The sequence below is a fragment of the Dasypus novemcinctus genome, unplaced genomic scaffold (assembly GCF_030445035.2).
Source record: "Dasypus novemcinctus isolate mDasNov1 unplaced genomic scaffold, mDasNov1.1.hap2 scaffold_355, whole genome shotgun sequence".
NCBI lineage: Eukaryota > Metazoa > Chordata > Mammalia > Cingulata > Dasypodidae > Dasypus > Dasypus novemcinctus.
In genome coordinates, this window is record NW_026688319.1 from 19559 (window position 1) to 32217 (window position 12659).

Genomic DNA, 12659 nt, shown 5'->3' on the forward strand with positions numbered 1-12659 from the left:
AATAAATCTTAAAAAAATAAAGCAAATCCTTTTACCTTACTAGGACAAGTACAAAGGATTCCGAAAGGCAGTTAGCAGAAAAAAAAAATAACTCAGTAAGTTCTTAAAGTCATGGTTGCCCTCACTGGTGATCCAAAAAAAAGGCAAATAGAAGTAACAAAGGAAGTAATTTTTACCCATCAGATTGGCAGCCTGGAAAGTGCTTGGCAGTGTCCGTTTGTGCCAGGAATGGGCCGTGCCTGCACATGGCTGGGCAGCATGAGGCTCAGCCTTCCTGGGGGCATGTGCCAGCAAGGTTCAGAGTCATTGTGTTGCATTGGTTCGTCAGTCCTGGAAAATTGTCTGGAGTGCAGAAGCATGACTTTGATTAAGAAAGTTCATCTTAACATAATGAATGTGTAATAGTAAAAACTGGAAACACTATATGTCCACCACAAGGAGATTGGACAATTTATGATAATTCAAAGAATGGAATACTCCGTAGGTATTAAAAATTGTGGTGTTTAAAAGTATGTTTAATCATAAGGAAAAATGTGTGGAATTTAGTGACAGGCCACTAGGCAGAACTGTGTCATCCAACTTAAACTATATGCATACTCTGTCTACATTTTTAAAAAGCCTGAAAGAATAGCAACATGCTGACAGTGATTATTCCTGGTCAGTTACAGATAGCTTTAATTATCTTTTTTGTACTTTTGTGTTTTCACACATTTTCTAAAATGAAAATGGCTGTTTAGGAAAATTTGTTTAAAAAGTATACTCTGGGCACTGGAATGTTCTGGTTATGGAGTGTATGGTTTGGCAGTCTCCCCTTCCAGTGGATGCCTTCCAGGCAGCCTTATTGTGAAGATAAAGTGGGGGTGGGGCCTCGGCAGAGCCCCAAGCGTCGGGCTCCTTCTGGGTTCCGGGTCGTCATGGGTGTGAGCTGAGGTTGCCCAGACCCCACGGATGCAGGGGCTTCCACCATCACACCCACCTTCCACGTGCCTGCTGCCCTGCAGCCTGCCTGCCTGGGGTACTGGCCCACCCTACCCCCAAGATCTGCCCTCGGATGGGAAGAACGCTGGAGCACGTGCCCCCGACACTACAGGGTCCTTTACAAGTGCTTTTCTTGACTTTAAGCAGGAAAGAGAAGAACCAGTTGAGCTCAGTGAAGAAGGAAGCTTCCAGGAGGCTGTGCAGCCGGAGGAGTTCGTGGCCATTGCAGACTATTCTGCTACTGATGAAACGCAGGTAGCTGTGTGTGCCGCATATGAGGAGGCTGTGCTCCTTGGAGGCCCCTTAGGGCTTGCAACGTTAGGGGGCTCAGTTAGATGCAGATTTCGCCTATATGGGCATCTGAACCAGAAGTCATACCAAAATTAAATAAAGGTGTACTCTCTTCACTGCCTAACGAATTGATCCCAAGCATGGGAACCATCAGCAGGGTGGGGGAACATCATCTGTTCCAGTTTCCGCTTGGAAACCTTATTTAAAACCTATTCCAGTTAAAGAGTAAGGCTATAAAGTGAAAATATCTACTTATAGCTTTTCTTCCTAAGTTACAGTGAAGAGCTTGTTCAGAAATTCTGCCTTAAGCCGTGTTGAAAAAGCTGAATCTTTAATTTTTAAAAAAAATATCAAATAAGCTGTGCTTTTCTTTCAGGTAAATGCTCCACAAAAAAGCTCTGAACCCTGGTATAATTTTCTAAATTGTCAGTTGCTGTCATTACCCACTGACTAATTTTTGAAATTGCCATGGTTTGAGTACCAGTAATGGGAAATTTATCACTAATTGCTGTTATTTCTACTGAATTTTCTCCAGCTGAGTTTTCTGAGAGGAGAGAAAATCCTTATCCTGAGACAGACCACAGCCGACTGGTGGTGGGGCGAGCGTGCGGGCTGCCGTGGGTACGTCCCGGCCAACCATGCGGGGCCCCTGCAGGAGCTCGGGCCTGAGGACACCTGGCAGGACGGAGAGTGCTTGGGCAGCTACAGAGCTCTGGTACTGCTTTCCTGCCCTGTTCCGTGGGCTTCCTCTGCTTACTGCTTGGAGCAGGGCCACAGCCTTTCTCCTCCGCTTAGTGGGCCGTGCGTCCCTGCCCCTTCTCGTCACTGCAGAAGAGGCTGCAATACCTGTAAACAAAGGAGCGTGGCTGTGTTCTGGGAGAACCTTGATTATGGGTGCTGAAAGTTGAATTTCTTATAATTTTCATGTGTCACAAAATACTATTATTTTTTTAAACACTTAAAAATATAAAAACCACGCTTAACTTGCAGCCTAAGCAAAAGTAGGTGGTGGATTAGATTTGACCCATGAGCTGTGTGTAGTTTTCCAGCCCCTGATTTAGACATATTATTTAAGCAATAGGATTATGAGCCTTTCTCAGTGTTAAAAAATAATAAATTTTACTTTAAAAATAAAATATAAAAAGTTATGTAAATTAATAGTATCTTTAAACAATGAGTTTTAGTTTTTTTTTTTTCAGTGGAGAAAGGTCCATGTCAGTTTGCCACAGGGCTACCGATGCAAAGTACCAGAAATATGTTGGCTTTTATAAAGGGGATTTATTTGGGGTAAAAGCTTCCAGTTCTGAGGCCGTGCAGTGTCCAAGTAGAGACACCGTCAGAGGTGCTTTCCGACCAGTCAGCTACTGTCGACCTGGTGTGTCCCCACGTGGTGAAGCACGACGGCTGCTGGTCTCCCCAGGCACCTGCCTCCCCTCCAGAACCTGCCGTCCCCTGGAGCTCAGCTGTGGCGACAGGCACGGGGCGTCGCTCTTTCCGGGCCCCCTCAGTCTGGCTGCTGTGTCTTCTTCCTGAGTTCGCTGGTAAGCTCTGAGGCGTACGGCTCACCCCCCTTGAGGTGCTGCATGGGCTAACCCCTCGGGTGCTTCGTTCCCAGCCTCTGCGCTGCTGGCTCCAGACCCCGGGACCTCTCCCAGCCTCTCAGGGCTTCTCTGTTTTCCTGCAGTCTTCTCTCTCACAGGACAAGATGAAAAATGATTGTGCTCCCTTTTCCTGCATGTCTCTGTGTTTCTGTTTCGTACAAGATCCAGCAGAAGGGTGGAGACTCAACCTGCGTCAGGTCTCACTGATGTAGTCCAGTCCAAAGGGTCTCATACTCACCAGAATGGATTAGTTCAAAAACATGATCTTTTTTGGGGGTTCACAAAATTCAAACTATCACAGCCCATAACCCTATGACCCAGACAATAACCCCTATTGACAGTATTTGAAACTTTTCATTATTGAGGTGTAATTCAAATATCATAAAATTAACCATTTAAAAGTGGACAGTTTAGGGGCATTCAGTACATTCACAGTGTTGTACAATCATCACCACTATCTAGCTCCAAAACGTTTTCATCCCAAAAGGAAAGTTTGTACCATCAGCAGTTGCTTCCTATAATAATAAATAAAAACAAAAAAAATCTCATTGCCTCCTACCCTCTCTGTGCTTCCCCTGCTATACAAGCTGCTATTCTGTTTCCTTCTCTCTAGTTTATTTGTATTTATATTTTGTGTGAACAGTCTTATATGCAATATTGCCCATTTTCATATTTCACATGAGGTTTTACTCTGCTGTACATCCCCATGTTACATTTTTCAGCTTTCCCTTTAGTAATATACATGTCCTTAGACTTTCCTTTTTAACCAAAGCCCTGCTAGTTAAAAAGACAATGATGTACTTTCACCATTTCTATTCATTTCCAGAGACTTATAAACAACCTTTTTACCAGTTCTGTACTAGTTAACCCTCAGATTTTCCATTTTCTATTGTCACTCTATTTTCTGGTGACCTATATTCTAATTATTAACTCCATGAGTTTACACAGTATGTTTAGTTTATAGTAGTGCAATCATACATTATTTGTCCTTTTGTGTCTGGCTTGCTTCACTCAACATAATGCCCTCCAGGTTCATCCATGTTGTCATATGCTTCATGACTTCATTTCTTCTTACAGATGCATAATGTTCCACTCTGTGTATATACCACAATTTGATTATCCATTCATCAGTTGATGGACACCTGGATTGTTTCCATATTTTGGCAGTCGTGAAGAATGCCACTATGACCATTGGTGTGCAGATGTCTGTCTGTCTCACTGCTCTCAGTTCTTCTGGGTATATACCCAGTAGTGGTACTGCAGGGTCACATGGCAAGTCTATATTCAACTTCTTCAGGAACTGACAAACAGTCCTCCACAGTATCTGGACCATTCTACATTCCCACCAACAGTGACTAAGTGTTCCTATCTCTCCACATCCTATCCAACACTTATAGTTCTCTCTCATTTTAATAGTGGCCATTCTTATAAGTTTGAAATGATGTCTCATTGTGGCTTTGATTTGCATTTCCCTAATCACTAGAAATGTTGAACATTTTTTCGTGTGTTTTTTTTTTGTCATTTATATTTCTTCTTTGGACAAATGTCTATGCAGATCTTTTGCCCATTTTTTAATCTGGTCCTCTTTTTATTGTTGAGTTTTAGTATCTCTTATCTTTTTATATATCATGGATATTATACTGTGATTTCCAAATATTTCTCCCATTGAGTCTGCTGCCTTTTCACCCTTTTGGCAAAGTCTTTTGTGGTACAGAAGTGTTTAATTTTGAGGAGGTCCCATTTATCTGTTTTTTCTTTTGTTGCTCATGCTTTGGGTGTAAGGTTTAAGAAACTACCACCTACCACAAGATTTTGAAGATGCTTTCCTACATTTTCTTCCAGGAGTTTTTATGGTTGTTACTTTTATATTTAGGTCTTTGATCCATTTTGAGTTAATTTTTAGATCAGGTGTGAGATGGGGGTTCTCTTTCTTTCTTTGGGATATGGCTGTCCAGTTCTCCCAGCACCATTTATTGAATAGACTGTTTTAGCCCAGCTGGGAGGGCCTGACAGTCTTGTCAGAAATCACTTGACTGTAGATGTGAGGGTCTATTTCGAGTTCTCAGTTCGGCTCTATTGGTCTGTCTGTATTTCAGTACCAAGCAGTTTTTACCACTGTAGCTAAGTAATATGCTTTAAAGTCACAAAGTAACCAAATAAGTTTTTCTTTTTAAAGATATTTTGGCTATTTGGGGCCCCTTACCCATCAAAATACATTTGATAATTGATTTTTCCATTTCTGCAAAAAAGGCGGTTGGGATTTTGATTGGAATTGTGTTGAATCTGTAAATTGACATCTTCACTTTATTTAGCACTGACTATTCTTCCATTTAAGTCTTTGGTTTTTTCTAGCAATGTTTTGTAGTTTTCTGAATACAGGTCCTTTGTATCCTTGATTAAGTTTATTCCTAAATATTTGATTCTTTCAGTCACTATTGTATGTTTTCTTCTGATATCCTCCTCAGATTGTTTATTAGTAGTGTATAGGATTGCTCTTGACTTTTGTGGATTAGTCTTATACCCCACCATGTAGCTGAACTTGCTTGTTAGTTTTAGTAGCTTTGTTGTGGAATTTTCAGGATTTTCTAGATACAGGGTCATATCATCAGCGAATAATGGAAGTTTTACTTCTTCCTTTACTATTTGGCTGCCTTTTATTTCTTTATCTAGCCTAATTGCTCTAGCTAGAACTTTTAATACAATATTGAGCAACTGGTGACAGTGGGCATCTTGTCTTATTCTTGATCTCAGTCTTTCACCATTGAGTACTATGCTAGCTATAGGTTTTTCATGTATGCACTTTACCATATTGACAAAGATTCCTTCTATTCCTGTCTTTTGGAGTTTTGTTTTGTTTTTTTTTTTTTAAATCAAGAAAGGATGCATTTTGTCAAATGCATTTTCTGCACCAATCAAGAGGATCATGTGATTTTTCTTCTTCAATTATTAATGTGGTTTTATTGCACTAATTAACTTTCTTGTGTTGAACCACCCTTGCATACCTGGGATAAAATCCACTTCATTGTGATGTATAATTCTTTTAATGTACTTTTAGATTTGGTTTGCAAGTATTTTGTTGAGGATTTTTGTATCTATATTCATTAGAGATACTGGTCTGTAAATTTATTTTTTCATAGTATTTTTATCTAGTTTTGGTATTAGGGTGATTTTGACTTCATAGAATGAGCTTGGTAGCATTCTTTCCTGTTTAGTTTTTTCAAAGAGCTTAGCAAGATTGGCATTAGATTGTCTTTTTTCAAAAAATTTATTTATTTATTTATTTATTTATTTATTTATTTATTTATTTATCTCTCCCCTTCCTCCCCACTTAGCTGCTCTTTGTGTCCATTTGCTGTGTGTTCTGTGCCCACTTGTATTCTTGTCAGTGACACTGGGAAACTTCGTCTCTTTTTTTTGTTGTTGGTTCATCTAACTGCGTTAGCTCTCCATGTGTGCGGTGTCACTCCTGAGTGGGCTGCGCTTTTTTTGCGCAGGGTGGCTCTCCTTATGGGGCGCAATCCTTGCGCAATGGGCTCTCCTACCCGGGGACACCCCTGTATGGCATAGCATTCCTTGAGTCCATCAGCACTGCTTGTGGGCCAGCTCACCACACAGGTCAGGAGGCCCTGGGTTTGACCCCTGGACCTCCCATGTGGTAGGCAGATGCTGTATCAGTTGAGCCAAATCTGCTTCCCGAGATTGTCTTTGTTTTTTTTTTTATTTAAGTATTTATTTCTCTCCCTTCCCCCCCCCCGTTGTCTGTTTTCTGTGTCTATTTGCTGCATCTTCTTTATCCGCTTCTGTTGTTGTCAGCAGCATGGGAATCTGTGTTTCCTTTTGCTGCGTCATCTTGTTATGTCAGCTCTCCGTGTGTGCGGCACCATTTCTGGGCAGGCTGCACTTTTTTTCGCGCTGGGCAGCTCTCCTTCTGGGGTGCGTTCCTTGCGCTTGGGGCTCCCCTATGCGGGGCATACACCCGTGTGGCCCAGCACTCCTTGTGCGCATCAGCACTGCGCATGGGCCAGCTGCACACGGGTCAGGGAGGCCCGGGGTTTGAACCGTGGACCTCCCATGTGGTAGATGGACACCCTAACTACTGGGCCAAGTCCGCTGCCAAGATTGTCTTTGGTGATTGGTGAAATTTACCTGTGAGGCCATCTGGTCCTGAACTTTTCATATTTAGGAGGTTTTTGGTGACTGTTTCAGTCTCTTCACTTGTGATTTGTTTTTTGAGGTCTTCTGTTTTTTCTAGGGTCAGTGTAGGTTGTTTGTGTGTTTCTAGGAATTTGTCCGTCTCCTCTACATTGCCTAGCTTTTGGCATACAGTTGTTCACAGCACTCTCTTACGACCTCTGTTACTTCTGCAGGGTCAGTGGTAATGTCCTCCCTCTCATTTCTGATTTCATTTATTTGTGTCTTCTCTCTCTCTTTATTTTTCAATCTAGCTAAGCATTTGCTGATTTTTTTTTTCCTCAAAGAACCAACTTTTGATTTTGTCGATTCTATTGTTTTTTTGTTCTCGGTTTCATTTTTTTCTGCTCTGATCTTTAATATTTCTTTCCTTTGGCTTGGTTTGGGATTAGTTTGCTTTTCTTTTCTAATTCCTCCAGGCGTGCAGTCAGATCTTCAATTTTAGCTTCTTTTTAAATGTAAGCCTTGAGGGCTGTAAATTTCCCTTTCAGCACTGCCTTTGCAGAGTCCCATAGGTTCTGATACGCTGTGTTCTCGTTTTCATTCATCTCAAGGTATTTATTGATGCTTTTGCAATTTCTTCTTTGACCCACTCTAGTAATTTGATATTATTTATGAATTTCAGAAAGAGATATAATGTTTATAAGGTAATACCCTCTGATTGTATTAGATTCACCTGAGATGACTTTGATTAAATTATGTTAAGATTAGGGCATGCAGGTTTGGGTCCCCAATCGCTTGGTGGGCTATATAAATGGATGCTCAATCAAGAACACAGAATTAGATACACAGAGAAGATACACAAAGGATCCTACAGCCCCAGAAGAGATGAACCTGATAGTTTACAGCTGACCCTGTGAGGAGAACAGAGCAACTGAGCCTGGAAAGAAACAAGTCCCAGGAAGAGAGACGAGCCTTATGCCAGCCTATAGCTGAGACTGGAAGTAGCTGGGACCACAAAGCCTTAAGAGTAAGAAGCTGAACCGTCGCAGACATCACCCACCATCTTGCTTCATCACATGGTAATAGACTTTGGGTGAGAAAGTACCTCTTATGGTACCTTGAGTCGGACTCTTTAGGGCCTTGTGACTGTATGCTTCTGCCTCAAATAAAGACCCTGTATAAAAGCCAACAGATTTCTGATACTTTGCATCAGCACTCCTTTTGGCTGACTAATACACCCGCTGATTATTTAAGAGTGTGTTGTTTAATCTCTATATATTTATCAACTTTCCCTTCTTCTGTCCATTTTTTTTTTAAGATTTATCTATTTATTTCTCTCCCCTTTCCCCACCCTGGTTGTCTGTTCTCTGTATCTATTTGCTGTGTCGTCTTTGTCCGCTTCTGTTGTTGTCAGCAGCACAGAAATCTCTGTTTCTTTTTGTTGTGTCATCTTGTTGTGTCAGTTTTCTGTTGTGTGTGGCACCATTCCTGGGCAGGCTGCACTTTCTTTCATGCTGGGCAGCTTTCCTTATGGGGCGCGCTCCTTGCGTGTGGGGCTCCCCTACGCAGGGTCACCCCTGCATGGCAGGGCACTCCTTGTACGCATCAGCACTGCGCATGGGCCAGCTCTACATGGGTCAAGGAGGCCCGGGGTTTGAACCGCGGACCTCCCATGTGGTAGACGGACTACCTAACCACTGGGCCAAGTCCACCTCTATTCTTTTCTATTTCTGATCTCCTCTCTTTTCTAGTTCGGATATTCTGTCTTCAAGCAATTCAATTCTGCTGTTATATGCTTTCAATGTGTTTTTAATCTCATCTATCATGTCTTTCATTCCCATAAGCTCTGTTACTTTTCTTTGCAGACTTTCAAATTTTTCTTCTTTTTTTATTTTTATTTTTTAGTATGTACCGGGGATTGAACCCAAGCATTCAACTACTGAGCTACACCACCCGCTCCACTCAGATTTTCCTTTATGCTCACCCAGTCCCTTCTTAATATCCTTTATTTCTTTAGTTATATTTTCCTTTAATTCTTTGAATTGATTTAGGAGATTTGTGTGATTATCATTCACTAGTTGTCTTAAATCCTGTATATTGTCAGGATAGTTGGTTTCTTCCTTTGGCTAGGCTATCTCTTCCTGTTTTCTAGTATGGCTTGTAATTTTTTGCTCATGTCTAGGCATCTGAATATCTTGGTTAGTTTATTCTGGTGGCCAATTTCTCTCTCTTGCCTAGTGTTGTTTTTTTTTTTCTTTCCATAGCTATTCTTTGATTTTATAGTTCATTGTATTCTAAATCTTTAAAATTGCCCAACTTAAGTTCTCAAGATTGGGCCAGGGACTCACTAATAGGGCACAGACTTTATCCCTGGGGACTAAAGAGAGACCTAAAAGCAGTTTTTCTCCTTGCACTTTCCTGGTTGGCCAGTAGATGGAACTCATCAGTGCACCTTTCCACAGAGATGTTTCTTTCAACCTCTGCTTTCCAGCTCTGGTCTGGCCAGAGCTGAGATTCAAAAAAGGCTCTGCTGGCAAAATTTACTGAAGAGAAGCCCTCTGACCACCCTCTCTCTTCTGTTGAAGCTTCTGACAGGGAGGAAGACATCTGCTCCCCTGTCATTCGGCTGCAGTAAGTGTAATGTCTTTAGGGTGGGGAATGGGGATATAAATGATATCTTTGTACTTGGTATGAATCGAAGCATAGGTTTAGCATTATTTTTATGCATTTGCATTTTATTCCTGTCAGAAGTAAAAAGTGGAGTTATAATCCAAAATTACATTAGTACTGGTGTTCATAATTACCCTTTTAGTGGCTTCACAAGAGTTCTTTTTTTCTTTATGCATGTTCATTCTATCTGTTCATTCCTTTCATTCTGAAGACCTCATTTTAGCTTTGCTTATTGAGTAGGTTTAGTGGTGTTGAACTTCTTCAGGTTTGTTTATCTGGAAATGTCTTAATCGCTCCCTTGTTTCTGAAAGATAGTTTCATTGGTTATAGAATTCTTGACAATTTTTTGTCTTATCATTTTGAATGTATTGTCCCACTGCCTTCTTGCCTCCATGGTTTCAGATGAAAAATCACCACTTAATTTTATTTGGGCTGCCTTGTATATAATGTATTGCTTCTACTTGCAATTCTCAGATTCTCTCTGTGTCTTTGGCATTTTACAGTTCGATTATACTTTATTTTGGTGTAGATCTCCTTGAGTTTATCCTGATTGTGGTTCATGGGGTTGCTTTGATATGTATTTTCATGTCTTTTTTAAAATTTGGGAAGTTTTCAGTCGTTTTGCTTTCAGATATCCTTTCTGCTCCTTTTTCTCCTTCTTGGATTCCCAAAATGCTCTATTCATATGATTGATGGCATCCCACAGGTCTTTTAGCTTTGTTCACTTTTAAATTTCATTCTTTTTTTCTTTCTGCTTCTCATTCTGAATAATTTCAGTTGTCTTATCATCATCTTCTGATTATTTTTTCTGCCAGCTCCAATATGCTGTTAAACCCCTATAGGTAATTTTTTATTTCAGTCATTGTGATCTTCAATTCCAGTTTTTGTGTTTTGTTCCTTCTATAACTTCTCTATTGAAATTTTCATTTTGCTCATAAATGGTTTCCCTGATATCCTTTGGTTCTTTATGTGTGTTTTCCTTTAGCTCTTTAAGAATATTTAAAACCATTTTTAAAAGTCTTTATCTGGTATTTGGAAAGTCTGTTCTTAATTGATGGTTTTTGATATTTTTTTCTTGCTCATTTAGTTTGGCCATCATTTCTAGTTTCTTTTTATGCCTTGTAATCTTTCCTTATACATTGGACATTTTAAAATTTTCATGTGATAACTCTGGAATTTTGTATCTGAGATGTCTGTTCCTTAAATTTATAGCTAGCTGGTAATACAACAGATTTTCATGAAGTCAGGAACTAACAAAAACAAATAAACAAAAAAACACCTTTCTTTAACATTCCTTGCTGATTGGAGCTATGTTGACTGATGGACCCCTTCAGAGCTTAGCTTTCCTAAGAATGAAACTTAAGAACAGCTCAAAGTTCTTTAAGTTGGGGTCCTCCTCAGTGTTTTTCTGAGCATTTGTCTTGTCCTGGGCATGTGCTCATGGCCTTAGGAATTCTCCTGTTTACATGGATCTGAGTGTCCCCTCTTCTCCCTGTGAACTAGCCTTTCTTCTAGTCTGGGGAGCTCTGTTCCATGTCTTAAAGCTGGTAGTTCTTTGCCCCAGGCTGTTACAATTTGTGCTTTGGCCTGCAGGGCAGGTTCTGGCACACCAGATCGGAGACTTCTTTAGTTAGCCACCAGGTAGACAGGTACAGACATGCATGCATGCCACTGTAGCAGGATTACACTGTTCCCTCTGAAACTTGCACCAGAGTCCTGCAGTGAGAGCACGTGCTGGCTGTGCACCAAGCTGGGGACGGGGTGGAGGAAGGGCCAGCAGTGGTGCTGGGAGGTTTTCTATTCTTTTAAAGTGCATTTTTCTTGATGAGGCATTCACCGAGTTACTGCAAGCCTTTGTTGCAGTGACTGTGAAAACTGTTTTCCAGAGCTCTGAGAAATATGGTTCTGCTAGTTTTCAAAGATTCTGTGAGGGGATGGAACCTTGGAGCCTCTCACTCACCATCTTGGTGAACATGAACCTTGTAATTGATTTTTTTTTTTTTGAGGCATCCAGGCTAGGGATTGAACCCGGGACTAATATGTGGAAAGCTGGTGCTCAACCACTGAGCCACATTGGCTTTCTTGAGTTGGTATTTTCACTTGTTTTACTTGTTGTTTGTTTCTCTTTTTTCAGGAGGCACTGGGAACCGAACCCAGGACCTCCCATGTAGTAGGTGGGCGCTCAACTGCTTGAGCCACATCCACTCCCTGCAATTGATTTTTTTTTTAAAGATTTATTTATTCCCACTCTCCCCCACCACCTCATTGTCTGATCTCTCTGTCCATTCACTCTGTGTACTTCTGTGTCTGCTTGTCTTCTCTTTAGGCAGCACTGGGAACTGATCCTGGGACCTTCGAGAATGGGGGAGAGGTGCTTAATTTCTTGCGCCCCCTCAGCTCCCTGGTCTGCTGTGTCTCTTTTTGTCAGTCTGTGTCTCATTTTGTTGCGTCATCTTGCTGCTCCAGCTCTCTGCTCAGGCCAGCTTGCTGCGCGGGGCGGCACTCCTGCACGGGCTAGCACTCTGCTTGGGCCAGCTCACTGTGCAGGCCAGCACTCCGTGGGGGCCAGCTTGCCTTCACCAGGAGGCCCCAGGTGTTGAACCCTGGACCGCCCAGATGGTAGATGTCATTTGAGCTACATCCACTTCCCTGCAATTGATTTTTGTATTTTGTAGCCTTGTTAATGCTTGTTTATTAGCTTTAATAGTTTTTAGTGGGTTCTTTAGGATTTTCTGTATACACAATTATGTCGTCGGCTGATGAGTATAACTTACTTCTTCCTTTCCACTCTGGAAATCTGCATTTTATTTTTTTTCCTTGCCTAATTACCCTGACTAGAACCTCAGTGCTTTAGTCATCCAAAGTGGTGCTAATGCAAAGTACCAAAAATCTGTTGGCTTTTATAAAGGGTATTTACTTGGGGTGGAAGCTTACGGTTACCAGGCTCTAAAGAGTCCACGTCCAAGTTACGTCCTCACCAAACTC

General features: G+C 41.3%; 1 pseudogene; it reads left to right on the plus strand.

The window, feature by feature from the left end:
• Window positions 1–948: 948 nt before the first annotated feature.
• LOC111762896 (protein arginine N-methyltransferase 2-like) overlaps window positions 949–12659 on the plus strand; it is a 52595-nt pseudogene continuing 40884 nt past the window's right edge.